This window comes from Anopheles stephensi, chromosome 3 (genome assembly GCF_013141755.1).
Source record: "Anopheles stephensi strain Indian chromosome 3, UCI_ANSTEP_V1.0, whole genome shotgun sequence".
Lineage (NCBI taxonomy): Eukaryota > Metazoa > Arthropoda > Insecta > Diptera > Culicidae > Anopheles > Anopheles stephensi.
Genome location: NC_050203.1, coordinates 20,725,038 through 20,739,592, shown reverse-complemented (window position 1 = coordinate 20,739,592; position 14,555 = coordinate 20,725,038). Strand labels below are relative to the sequence as shown.

The 14,555-nt window shown below is 42.4% G+C and overlaps 1 protein-coding gene across 40 annotated transcripts in view; it reads left to right on the top strand.

The window, feature by feature from the left end:
* The window catches only part of LOC118512827 (glutamate-gated chloride channel), a 108,743-nt gene that overhangs the window by 27,670 nt on the left and 66,518 nt on the right, over positions 1 to 14,555 (top strand). For all 40 annotated transcript variants that reach the window (XM_036057823.1, XM_036057820.1, XM_036057816.1 and 37 more), the window contains one exon: positions 14,517 to 14,539. The gene's annotated coding sequence lies outside the window, so the exon portion shown is untranslated. The remainder of the gene's footprint in view (positions 1 to 14,516; positions 14,540 to 14,555) is intronic.

Here is a 14,555-nt window from a genome sequence, read left to right as displayed (position 1 = left end):
AACACACGGTACAGTCTCGAATAGTGTTGAATCCGATCAAAAACTATTATTGAGAGGTAAAAGTTTGACATGCAGAGGGCGCTTGTACATTAGAATTGTTGATTGAATTAATCTCCATCTAGACTGTTTGATCGATCTTGTATACCTTTGCAATGATTGACCGATCTTAATTCGAATGAAATTGGAACCATGTGGATAAATCAGCTGTTCGACTATGATTTGATTTTACCCGGAGCTGGATAGTTAAACCTTCGTACTGGGAGGCCGTGCAGAAAGTATTTAATGTCCGGTCCTGCCGTGTGAAGTGCTTTCAACTAAATACTGACCAGGCATGACTGGAGGGATGCCTACAACTATCGTGCCAGGTTTTAGGTAGTGCTGATTGTTCAGTTGTCTGTTATTTAACGTCAAAACTTAAAACATTGGAAGTCCTATTCCTCAATATTTATTAAGTTTCAAGATTCGGTTTACTTTGAAGAATAGTGTAGTCATTAGGAAATCCGTCAAAAGCCATTTAATAAGGTCTTGATTTGCAAAGGATTTTTTTATATGAAACTTAGTTGCTGTAATGACTTCTCCAGCTTCATCATATAAATTTAAACCGCAATCAAAATGCTTTTTCTCTAACCATACCATCCACCCTGTTAGGCGATCACCAAAACCACAAAAGTCGTTAAAGCTTCACAACCTTCCTGACATTTCTACCTGTTGCTGTCATCCCACACGTCCCAAATTTGCATCACCGGCCGACAAAGTATGGTCCGAACCGAACCAATGCTAATCCTTCACGAAAATGATCAAACAATGTCTGCTTCCTGCCCCTTCGCATCATTTGCTAGCCACACCTCCAAACTGATGTGTCTGCCAGCATCTCGACACATGATTGATGGTAAGGAAGCAATAAGTCAACCATGACTGCGCCTACGAGTGGGTCGAGACGAGTAACAGCTTTCTTCGAAACGGTTCGGAAGCTTTCCGTTTTTGGAACTGAAACAGACTCTCCAACCACTGCGTCTCCACCAATATCATCTTCACGCATGACAAGACCGAAAGTGACAAATGTTGTGGCTTCATTGGAACAGGCAAACCGCCCCGGGGCATGATGAATAGGGTATGGGTCGGTGTCAATTTATCATGTTTTGGCTCGATTGTTTAGTTCAATAATTGGATAATTTGTACGAGAAGCGATACTAGTTCGGTACTTCAAAGTTGAGTAGATACCATTTTGACTCGAAAGATTGATGTGGTTTAATTGTTTGATGAGGAAGAGATTTTTTGTCGATTTTTTGTGGTTTTTAAAATCGATTTTGACTCCACAATTTAAGATTCCAATCGATAGAAGAAAATGAGAAATGTATCCGAATTGCAGAAAAAGCCCCCGGCAACCCTAGGAACACGATAGTGTATTCTATTATTGAGCGTTCTTAATACTTGCTGGCCATCGTTAGCTGGTCAGGATGTAGGGTAAAGTCTTTGCTAGATTATTCATGAACGAAACATCGATAATTCCCTTTTTCGAAACGCTGCGTCAGTTCCAGATCCAGAAGCCCCATCTCCCATTCCATTCACACACAGCCTGTACACGATGGTGCAATTTTGAGGTAAATTTAAACGCTGAAACTTCATGCCGAGATGCTTCGGGCCTTTGCGCTCGTACGGTGTGTGGCTAGAGAACACACTTTAAGTTTGTCCTTCAGATTCAGTGTGTGATGATGATGATCAGGTGGAAGGTGTTCTTCGCTTAGCTAGGTCTACTTTGGTCGTTACCATCAGGATGAAGCACCCGAAGCGGGTGGCAATTAAGTTTTATGGAAGCAATCCATTGAATTATTCAGCCAACCATACAAGGGAGCTTTGATGAGGTGGGCAAGAAATCGATTAAATCTCTAGCGAAGCTTAACGGGCGAGGTGCTAAGTAAAGCCAAGATTTCTTTTGTGCTTCGGGTGGACATAAAACATGTATGCATGGCGTCTTTCAAACATTTTGTTTATACATTCACAACTCTATAACAAGCACACCGACATGAAGAAAAAATGAAATTTCAATCCAATTCCTATCCTTTTTCCTTGCTGTAAGTCAATATTCAATTTTGTTCCTTTTGGCCGTTTTTGTTCTCGTCCACATTGCGACTCTCCATGACCATTTAACCATCCACTCGCACACACACACACACACACACACACACACTCAAAAGGATCGAGCATGTCAGGCACATTTGGCATGAACGCACCGTAACTTGTCCCGTGCACACGTACCATGGTAAATGTCAATACACTCCAGGAGCGTCCGGAGTGCGCTTTCCGCAGCGTACGAGCTTTTCGCAACTGCCACTGACTGGGCGCACTAGTTTTTCATTTTCCATTCAGTCAACCGTTTGACTCCGATTTGCCTTCTGTTTTGTCAATGCTCGGAGGTCCAACTTTCGAATGGCAGGCTCACGTCGCTTGGTGGAAAATCCAATAGGAAGTTGATTCTTTTTGCCTCCCTATTTTCCGTTCGCTTTCCTAACGTCGGCTTTTCCGAAAACGTGAAAACGCAAGCTCAACTGCAGCGTTGCGATGGCCACAGTCCCGCTTCCTGCTACGACGACGATGATCGTGACAGCCACTTCATCATTTGCTGTACCACCACGGCTGGTACACATGAACACATACAGCCACAATGGACTGGCTCTAGGGCCATTGGCTGGCAGCAAATCGACCATTTTGCCACGGGCAGAAAAGATGGCGTTGTTCTCAGCGGTCCACGGAGGTTCTCTACCGACCCACACTCCTTGCAAATGTGTTACTTACGTTCTCCCTGCCGGAAGCCAGAGAGGCAAGGTTCGGAATTTTCATCCCTCCTTACATGGCCGAAACGTTCTGAGTTCCTTTTTTTGTACTGCTTTCGATATCGTTTCGCTGGACATACAGAAAAAAAAGAATTCGCACGACTGTTTTTAGTGCCACACAGCTTGCCAGCTCGCCTGGTGCGACTGCTGTGGAATGACAGTGAGTGATGGAATGGAATTTTGACAATCGTGGAAAAGGAACGCAAAAGAAAGAAAGTACTTCCTCCGTATGTGTGTGTGTGTGTGTTTGTGCGCACAGAAATAGTTGGAAGTAGTTTAGTGGGTGTTTAGGTATCATGCTAAATTTTAAGCTTCAAGACGATGAGGATATTCAAGAGCTCTCAAGGTTTTCTACAATCTTCAACAGAACTAGTGTAGTGCATTGATTATAATAAACATTTACCTGAGATTACATTTAAGATATGTAATGGCAATGAAAGAGGCTTGTGAGCAATACGTCCAGGCCGTCGAAGTATGTGAAAAGAAGTTTGCAGAAAGCGGAGCGGTTTCAATATTTTTCCTAATTTCCTGTTAGAAATATGAAATATCAACCATCAGCATTCGCATTCTCACAAAAAGCTCTAGGGATAGCATTTTTAGTCATAGAACATAACAACACAAATTATAAAATTGATTGTAAAATAAAATAAATAAAAAAACTAGATCACGATGGAGACGCTTGGTAACTTACGTAAAGAATTTAAAATCTGTCATTAAACAATTTTAAAATTTCCTACTAATTTTCCTGAAAACTAAACTAAAGAAAATTAATTCTTCTCCTAAAGTAAAAGCTTCCTAAAGTTCGCTACTTTATCCTCCATCGTTCAGTGTTCACCGTCTTGTGAATGAAATAATTCAAGTTTGATTTACACGGCACACTGCTCCATCATGGATTTTGATTGATTTGTGACCCGGTCCGTGTGCTACAAAACTACAGCAAAACGTCCAGCACTAGCAACACAATCCTTCATCCTTCGCATTCTTCCTTTTTCTTAAGCGAAAAAAAAACAGAAAGCAGAATAAAACACCATCACACACCCGCAAACAGCACGGAACACAGTTGGGTAGCATACGAAACGAAACAGAAACCCAGCGGGGCATAATGTCAAACTTCTCGCTCGATATCGCACGCAAATATGTCATCAAAGGACGGCCCTTCCTCCGCCAGGCCGGGTGGGCCAGGAATGTTGGGTCTGAAACATGAGAGGACGCTGAAAAGAACTCAAAGGCGAAGGAAGAAAAGAAGTGAAAGCTTTTTTCCCTCCCTATCGCTCGGGCAGACAGGCAGGTGAATTTCAATCGATCGGTGAAACTACTACCACAGTACCACGGGGGAAATGTGATACGGTTACATACAATCGCGCACACATCCATACATACACATGAAGCAAACAGGTTTGGAGGTTTGGTGGTGTTGTGGAAAATGTTGTTCCTTCACCAGGTGCTATCTCTTCCGAAACCCCTTCGAGGCCTCTCTGTCTCTGCTTCTTTCCTCCTCTCCCCAGTGAACCTGATCTCAATGGATGGAGGATAAAAGGTTCCGCCAGAGCTCAACGAGCGCGCATATGTGTGTGTAAATTCTTCAAATTCTTCCCCATGTGCTTCCTTTGGCGAAACGGATCCGGTTTCGTTCCCACTTTTTCGCCGCGGAGTGCACACCAGTCAATAGTTTTTCACTGAACTTCAGCCCGTGAACCGTGGCCCGAAGGTCACTCGTGAGGCTTCCGTACCAGCGTGCATGACTCATGCACGCCGTCGGAGAAAGCGATTTGCTGCATGAAACGAGGTACAGTGCTGAAGAAGAAGGAAGCGCGTGTGTGACGACATTGCGATGGCGAATTGCTGCGGTGGTGAGCGTGTCACACACGGCCACCGAGACTTTACGGACCTGGACGGACGAGGGCACATTGACGTACGCTAAACCACATGTAAGCTGGCTATTAATACACTCGCTTGGTGTCACCTTTTTTTTGTGTCGCAAGAAAGAAGAAAAGGGTTTTGAGGTCGAGTTCGAAAGGCCAGCAAAGGGCAGCTAGTTCTAGTACGGCAAGCCGTTCGTTAATATTTCTGTCACTTTGCGTACTTACTTGGCCGGCTGGTCCGGTTTTGTGTGTCATATTGGATTATGATGTCCGTCGCCTATTGCGTAGACCATCACTACCACAAAAAAACGATTGATCGGATCAATGACATCTTGCGCCCTGCTGGATTGTTCAAGAAAATCCTATTACCTCAATGTACCGTACGTCAACACACATCTCTCTATAACACATTCTAGCACATGCTTTAAGCGTATTTATATGGGGCCTGTTTCTGCCACCATTTTTTTCGGTTTTGTTTTGGAAAGTAATTACTTCTGTCCCGAATGTTGCATGCAACTCCCAGGAGAACCAACGACCAACCAAGGCTGTTAATGTACCTCCTCCTTCGCTCGCAACCGGGCACCACTTTCATCAATCTCTCTTGCTGGGTGGTACGAAGGTGGACTTTCCCACCTTCCCAGCCCATTCGAACCACCACCAAACAAATGAATGATTTATGAGCACAAACACCAGAAAGCAAACTTTTGCTTTCATCTAGACGTCTCGCAGCCGGTGGGAGCTTTGTCCGAATGGCCAATTTCTCCCGAGTTCATGAGCGTTAGCGAATACAACGGGGGTGAATTGCGTGGAAATGGTCGTTCGGAGTGATGTAACTGGAATGTCGGAGGATTTGTAGTTATAGTTTGACTTAAATGCGACTGACTTAACGACTTTAATGGGCTGGAATGGAACTTTAGGATGGTAATTACTTCTGTTGAAGTACTGTATGATCTATTTCAAATTCCAGTACAGAAGCCACAAAGTACAAAGCCAATACAGAATTCAATAGAATAACAACTGTGCTTTCTTGACTTGACGTGAATCTGGTTTAATTTGATCAGCCTCTTCAAGAAAAATATTTACATTGTGATCGTTTCTTCACGCAGTTGTCTTTCATCCGATTGGTATCACGAAGCGGAATCACCAGCAAACAGTATTACATTTCAGATGCAGAACACTAAGCATTTGCTAGCAGGTATATTTACCGACATCCGTTTGAGCTGAAGGTCGCAGTGATAAGAGAACGATCGATCCGTCGATCGTACGCACGATGCTACCGAAATTTCACTCAAAGGATCGCAGGGTGAATCCACGGCGACAGCTCTCTCCCACGTGTCCACGCAGGTGACAAGCGATCAGACTGCACTTATCGTTTTAGAAACGCATACTAAGGCAGGAGTCGTCGGAAAGCTTTGGGCGCTCGGGTTTTCGAATATTACGAAATTCGATTACCAGGGATATTCATGGAGGCCTAGCCATATTGCGAAATAATACTTGTATGAAATAAAGTTGGGGTTCGCATTTGTAATCGACCAATAGAAACTTAAAAAAAATCTTCAAACAGGATAGCGTTAAACCGAGCATGCCCGGGATATGGCAAATGACTAGGAGGAAATGCCTAGTCAATTTTCTTTCATTGTTTGTTTTCGTGAATTTAATTCACAGTCACCACACGCGGTGGTGACAATACGGCATCAGTCCGTAATAATAAATACATAAATAATAAATAAGGATAGCGTTACATGAAGACCCTCAAAAAGAGTTGACAAAAGTAGAGGTCCGTACTGTATAAAGCTTTATATACAATCCAACAAACAAGTTCAAAAGTATTTCACTTCGAAGAAAATGCTCCAAAATTGCTTTTTGTATTTTTCATTTCTCCGATTTTCAATATATATTTTCAAACTAATGTTGTGAAAAATTCAACTTTCAAGGAATATTACTAAACTTTGGATCTACAAACAAACGAGCTTATCCTTCGAGCTCTTAGGTAGTTCAAAAGCCATACAGATCAAAGGAAAGCGTTACGAACCGTTACAATCGAATTTACATCAAACTGACCCTTTTTCGCTTGTACCATGAAAAAGACGAGCATAAATCGTCATTATTTTATAGTGCTTTAAAGTGAATTTTTAATGCTCGGCTGCATGTTTCTTGCTGCAGCTAACGGCCCCTTTGCACCTATCCGTCCGCCCCTCACAGCAGCTAGCGCAGAGCGTAACGAATAGAACAATATACCATATTCATAACACACTCGACGAAAGCCATTCCTTTCAAAAGCAAAAACCTTCCCCGTTGAGCGTTTGAATTATGAACAAAGTGACCGTTCCATATTGGTCCGCATTCGTAAAACACTTCAAATGCGAGAATCATCCATTCGAACAGCAACAGCCGGCATCCCAACCCCCTCACATCGATCATTACGGATCGTTCGCTTTTATGTGGAAAATGTATTCGGCAAAAGTTTACCGTCGACTAACGGTTGACCGTGTCGGCCATCCAAACCGGTCCCAAAACATCAAGCGACACTTCAGCGATCGAGCGTCCGAAACACGGGACGACCGATACGACAAGGGGGATCAGGATGACATACTCTTCCGTTTGCTGCTCACCTTTTGAAGCATGAATAAATTACTGCGCTATTTATGACGAGTTCGGTTCCCGTTCCGAACCCCGGTATGCTCACGTGTGACAGATACACACATACACACTCCTAAACGAATATTAAATGTGAAGAGAAAGTTCGTGCACACACACACACACACTCAGAAAGCGGTTGTACATCAAGTGGTGTCTCTTATTTAGTGCCGATGAGCTTCATAGCTCAAGCCATGCTAGAAAATTCTGTTGTATAGAGCGGTTTTCTTTTTTTTAAGCGGTTTAAAGACACAAAAAATAGAATAAAAATGATTCTTGTTCTAGCGGAAGCTTTAAGGGTGCGTTTCCCCATTACCTTTGGACGTCGTAAAAGTAAAACTTTGTGGCTAAAATATCATCACCAAAAGAACGTTCGATTTTTTCCTGTTTTTCTACCTTCTCGAAGACATACACACAGTAGTACTAGGAGGGCCATAAAAATAGACAGCCTTGTGATTGAGCCGTGTCGTGATGTCCCGTTTTGTTTTTACCACTCGCTTCCAGCTCCAAACACCGTCATTTTCAATTCATTTCCACCCGTGAACACATGACGCTCCGTTTAAAGGAACAGAACCGTAAAACAGGCCGATCGAGCCATTTTGGCCACGGAACACCGAACTCCGAAGGAGGCACAGCAACCAGCAGGTTTGGGTTCGGCTTCGGTTTGTGGGTCGGTGCGTTTCGAAAAAATAGCTGGAAATAGCTGGCTGGAAATAGGTCGATAAATATAACGGCCACTAGTGGTGGTGGTCGGCGAATCGATAAATGACATAAAATATTCAACCCCAATGTCCGGGCCCATGCAATGCCCACGTCGTCGTCGTCGTCCGAGTCCCACAGGAGAAGAAGGATGAAGGAGTTTTCTCTTTTTTTCGATTAAATCCCACCATATGGTGGTCGAAGAATAAAACGAACCGAACCGATGTCTTGTGGACCGATGTGGGGATTTGAAATGGACGAATCAGCTAATTCATCCAGCCCGATGTGATTTTAAACCAATCAAGTGGCGAAAAATAGCGGAAGGAAGGAAGGAAGGAAGTTGATTGGCTTCGATCGAATTTTCTCAAAATGCAATTATTCTTGGTGGGATGGTGATGAAAAACTGTTCGATGTTTTTCAGTATTAGTTGTTCCGAGACCGATTAAGTTCGTTTCTGACATCATTTTAATTATTTTATTGTTGAGTTTTTTAAGGATACGATACTACTTTGTCATATTTCTTACTTACTTATACTTACACTTTTCTTCTACTCAACTCATTTTCTTGATATTTATTCTTTTCATCTTCTACTTACATTCTGTGATTCTTCTTAGCCACTTATTGAATTGCTTCTATATATTTTTGCATTTATTTATTTTATTTTATTTTGTTCATATTTTTATATTTTCCATTCCTTTCATTCAGCTAATCTTTTTCATAGCTCTCAATTTTGTATCAAGCTTTATTTTAGACTAGGAGTTTAACCTACCTACTTACTACTATCCGTTTTTTTGTAAATCACCTATGTGAAACCTACACGAGCCATTTATGAGCTTTCGTTTTCGAATCGACTTTCCGCCAAATAATTTAATCTAAAAAAATCACAAAACGAAAAATTCAATAGCACCCATTCAACCGGTGCAAGTTTATTACTTGATAATTGATTGCATTTTTCATGGCTCCACTTGCCTTAAACAAACCTCCAATCGAAATTTCGCCGCGTTTGTACAGTGTGATTGATGGACATAATTTGTCTTCCTTACCGATGAGTTATGGCAAGCTAATTATTTGTTGGATTGCTTCCGGTCGACCCAAATCTGAAGCTTCGCTTATCAAAGCTCCAGCAAAACCAAAACGGAAAAATCGATCTGGGAAAAAGGAAAAGTTGGGATCCATTTTTCACACCCATCGATAGCAGGCTTACCCTGCAAACAGGATGCCGACAGTTGCCTGCTCGGGGGCCATTTTGCTCGCACGGCTCGTCAGGCGAGACGAGCAATCAAAATTCAACTCATAAACAATTTGTTTCAATAAAACCATCTCGATTCCAAATCAACGAGCATACCGGACGGATGCTTCCGGAATCCTGTATCCCTCGGTACGGTGTGTGGGGCAGAAAATCCAACTCGCTCATACGGATGTTTCTTATCTCGATCGCCATTTTGTGTGCGTTTTTCTGTTTTTTTTCCTTCTTCATACCTTACCTTCTACTTGAACTGGGTGGAAGCGTGAAAAAAAAAAGATTCCACTCGGAACAGGCCGACCACTTCCTTGTCGATAGCGTTCGGGGTGAACTCATCCAGCTTGCACGTGGCAGGCGAATCGGTGGAATAATAAACTTGTAACGATTCATGAATATTAATTAAGTCACATCGAATGGAAATGAAGCGTAACTGAATCAGTGCTGGCCGGTGCTGATGTGCGCACTGCTGGCTAACGTCCTGGAGTTGGAAAGTTTGCTTTTTTCCTTTGCTTCCCTGTTTTTTTTATTGTTTTTGTTCGCCACGCCACGGAAAAGTCACAGCGGCAAGATTAAATATGAAACAAAATGGTGGAAGAAACGTAGCGCATCGTACCAGTATTTATTTGATTCGATGCAGAGCGTATGGGTGCTGTGCGAAAAGCATTAAAATACATGACGCCGTTGTATAACAATGTTCGATAAACATTAAACAACGCTGGTCATGAATATTGCCCAGATGGCAGATGAAAAATCAATATTCAATTGCTGTTCAACAAAGACCAAAGAGTAGCTGTTTGCTGTATGGAAGTGTGTAGAAGTTGTGGAATTAAAATTCAAAATAAATTAGTTTGAAGGTTAATATTTATGAAAGGGAAAGTAAGGAAAATATAAATCATTAGAGAAGTTGCTAAAAAAATTGCAAGACAAAACATGTTAAAAGCAGAAAAGCTAAAGCTCTCTAACGAAACATTGCTCCATGTCTATCCATGCCTCATATTGATTTTTGAGCAGAGGAAGCTTTCACTTGAAGCTTGCATTGACTGAAGCAGACTTGAAAAACAGCTCCAAAAACACGTTCCAAAGAAGATCTCGGCTTTCAAAACACCCCTAAAAAGCAAAAAAGTTCGAGCACAGTATCAAGAAGAATTTCATTAGTGGACTTCCTTTCGAGCAACGATCCGTTTTGGTCGTTCCATTCCGTTCTTTACACCGTACCATGTAATCTTAGTCTGGACGAAAACTTTACGCCCCACACACGCTGCCCAAGATCGAAAACCCCAAGCATCAAACACTTCCTTTTTCGGGCGAAAGATTCCGAGCAGCTTCAGTTTAATCTACTGGTACGACAAATTAAGTCTCAGTTCTCGGCCCTTATTGATCCATCGCTGGCTGGATCGAACCACCGAACTTTGCCAAACTTAAATGCAACTCAAGCACATGGGCCGCACCAGCACATGTACGCCGACTAATGCTGCCCAGCCTCTAACCAATCTCAACCGAAAGCACAGCAAAACTTTGAACCTTTTGTGTGGGTTGTTGTAACTAAGCTGCTACAAATTTAGCGTACCTCGTAGGGATGCTTCGAATGAGAACGTCGAATGATAAGGATAGATTGGTGGACCCATGCCTTATTTGTTCGAACATGTAAAGTTTCGAACCTCAATGTTTTGCCAAAGGAAAGGAAACTCGAAGGAAGTCCGACGCTTTGAGAGACGATGAATGCATACGGATGTCAAATACAAAACTTTCACCGAAAAGTTCACACGTCCAAAGTTTTGCATTGGGCACGATAAGGGAAGGCACATAAAGAACAGGGAAAAGGGAACAGAAAAGTTTTACCGCATCGAAGATTAAATGATTTTATTTTTTTATTTTTCGCACCAATCCCGGAACGGGACGCCATTAAATCGGTCGCTCCGTTGATGCGTGGTTAAGCCGTCACAAGTTGGCGACAAAATTACAACTGTGCCCATCGATAACGGAGTCGAACGGTCGGTGGTTGGGTCCGAGGGTGGGTTTCGGAAGCAAATTGTGACAAGAGATTTTGTTGAGATAAGTTGTGATTGCAGATAATAAGCGTAATGCTGCTTCGTTAACGGGCTGATTGCTGTGTGGCCGGTAGATTGATGATGGCGTTTGTTGCTATTGTCGGAAAAGTTTTAATCAGCCACTTGTCCGTTGTTGGACTGCAGTGCTGGAGGGTAATTAAAGTTGACCTTTGTTTTCTTTTTATTGTAGAAATTTTAATTGATGTTTCCTGGCTGGTGCTTTAATGTATCAGAAGAGGAAAACCCTTATTTAAACCTTAATTGTCTTTTGATTTTTGGTTTTGGATTGAAAACTAGTTAAAGTTTATGTTTTTTATACAAAATTTATAGGTAAATCGAATACCTTTTGTTGTAATGTACTCAGATGATATTGTCATAGTAGTCGTTGATATTGTACGCACTTACGGATACGCTGGGAGGTCGTGTCAAAAATCATCGGCTACTATGACATATACCATCTGAGGACATCACAATAAAAGGTATTTGATTTCCCCGTCATCTGAAGCCGTTTCCATATCAACAAGCTTTGTTTGTCATTTCATCTAAGAAGCCTGCCATAAAAGTGGATGCTGTTGCCTTATCAACTGAAAAACCCTGTATCGTGATCGATTTTTTAAATTATTTTTTTTTATTTTGTCTCTCTTTCTCTCTCTCTCTCTCTCTCTCTCTCTCTCTCTCTCTCTTTCACACACACTCACCCTCTTCTTGGTTTAACAACCTCTTAAGTCATGTCAGCCATTTCTGGCTTACTAGACTTAATCATACCACGTAGTTAATTAGTTCTCACTACGGGGGATCGGTTCGGATGGGATTTAAATCCCGGTCCTGTCGTGTGAAGGCGCCGTTGTCGCCTCGACCACTAGAATATTTCAATGATTTTGTTGTCTTTCATTTTGTTTATTATGGTTGAAATATTTTAAACATCTAGCTCGCTGAAAGTTTATTTTATAATCTTGTTTATATTTACTTCGACGGATTTCTTCCCTTCTTTCACTACAACATTATTAAAACAAATGACATTGTTACTCGCACCTTTCAAAACACCCTCTTGTACTCGTTTCACGTAAGACAGATAATTAAAACTGTTGAATTTTCAGCTCAAAACACACCGTTACACAGAATTCATCCTTCTCGGCTGTCACACCTTAAGACACATTTCATTATTCATAATTCTACCGTAGCTACTCCGCATAATCTTTCCTGCTGCGACTTGCTTTCACCACTCTCATATGCATGTTCATGCTCCCATGTGTGTGTGTGCTTGCGTGTGATTGATGAAAGTGAAAAACGTTTGCTTGCATCGCCGGCCGCATTAGTCGCTAAGCCGACGGTTGACAGTAATCGGTCAAAAGCATCGCTCTTGCAGACGGTGTTTATAGTCTTCAAAGGTTGGAGACGCTGCAGTTTGTACAAACTGTTGGCTGCCCAAACCCAACGGACGGAGGCTACCGAAGATGGAAAAGATTATCAGTGTGAGCATTCGTAGAATATCATTTTCTACGTGCACGAAGCCGCAGACGCAGAACGCGTCTGACGGAATGGAGCTACGGTTTGTCACGCGTACTTGCAGGCTTACTGCAGTGAAAGCGAGATGCGGCTCGGGCACGATTCGTTTCACGTAGATTGCGAGCTTAAGCTGGATTATGGTGTAGACATTTTAATCGGTTTTGTTGCTTATCTGAGGATGTTTTTTCCAAAGTTGGAAACACAATTAGTTGCAAAGAACCAGTTCTTCCTGCTTGACGTGAATTGTTAAAACTAGCTAAACAAGTGAACTTGTTTTCTAACAAGAAAACAGGGGTGTGATACTTACTGCGGTCTGTCCTTTTTATTAAAACGCATTATCAAGAGCACTCAACGGTTGACCTGAAATCCTCACATCTCATCGCTCCGTTCGTATTCGGGGTGAAAATAGCTCTCGAAATCCCGTTTTCCGTTCCGTTCCCAGGAGAAAAGAAAAGGATGTTTACTTCCATTCCGCAGCTCGCCACCAGGGGATGGAAAAGCCACAAAAAGACGAACGATGTAAGATCTCCCATCCTCTTCCATTTTCACACAAGCGAGCCTCGGTGGAAAATACCCCCTCTGCTGATATGATTGATAAAGATGGAAAATATCTGTAGCCCAGTTGAACACACAAACACACCAGTAGCACAGGTAACTTCTGTCTCAGGCAAATCCCACCGTGAGTTAATCAGCACAGTGAGTCTGCAAAGAAATGTCATGAAAAGAGTGTGGCAAGTAAAACAACAAGTTTGCTTTTCCCAGCTCAGCCCCACGTGATAACACGGGGAGAGAAAACGGCGGTGAAAAGCACAAAGGAATAAACAAACTACTACCACTCACTGTCATCTGAAGTGCCATCCATTCAGCCACTTTCCCGACTCTTTTCCACTGGGAAGCTTCACACACTGTCCCGTTTGCTTATCGCACTTGATCCCGAGCAGCTTTCAAGATTTAAAACGAAGCAGTAGAGCTCCGTTAAACAGCTGATAACAAACAAACAAAACAAAAAAACAGGGTGAAAAGCTCTTCAGGAGGCTCGTGTCGTGTGGTGTGCAGAGAAAGGATTAGAAGTGCGAGAGCGCTCTGTCCCACAATGACGTATTTGTTTCCTCAACGGGGAGAAGCATGAGAGAAGGCGAGAGGATTTTCAGTTCCAAAAGATTTATGTTACTTTTGACTCGTCGCCCAACCGCAAACGGATGCTTTATTCGCTCGGCCTCTCCCTTTTTGCCTGCCAGCTACATTTCACCCAAAACTGGATTGAAAAGGGTCCATTCCGGTGTCGATGCACATGAGACTGGGCGTCTAATGGGGTTTTGTGCTGAGGGGGTTCTATTTTTTCCCCCCGATTTGACACACTATGTATGCCCAATTTATAACGCCTCGGGGAGCGTTATCATAGCGTTACTATCTCCCGGTGCCGAGGATAGAACTCTGGTGCCCGTTTTATGATGTTTGTCAACGCGGTTTAATTACGACGCTTCTACTGCCCCGGGTGTCAGTTTATCAACGGTGCCTTTCGATTCCTTTGTTAGCTCTTTTTTCTTTCAAATGAATGATCTTACTGTTTAATATCATGATTTCCCACCGGAGTGCTTTATTGCTTTCGGTGGGATATAGTGCAGGCAATGAAATATTAACCACGTTTTGGATGAAAACACTAAAAGCTTTCTGTTGTTTTTCGTTTCAGGTTTCATTAACCGTATGAAAAAGGTAAGTTTTAGTGTCG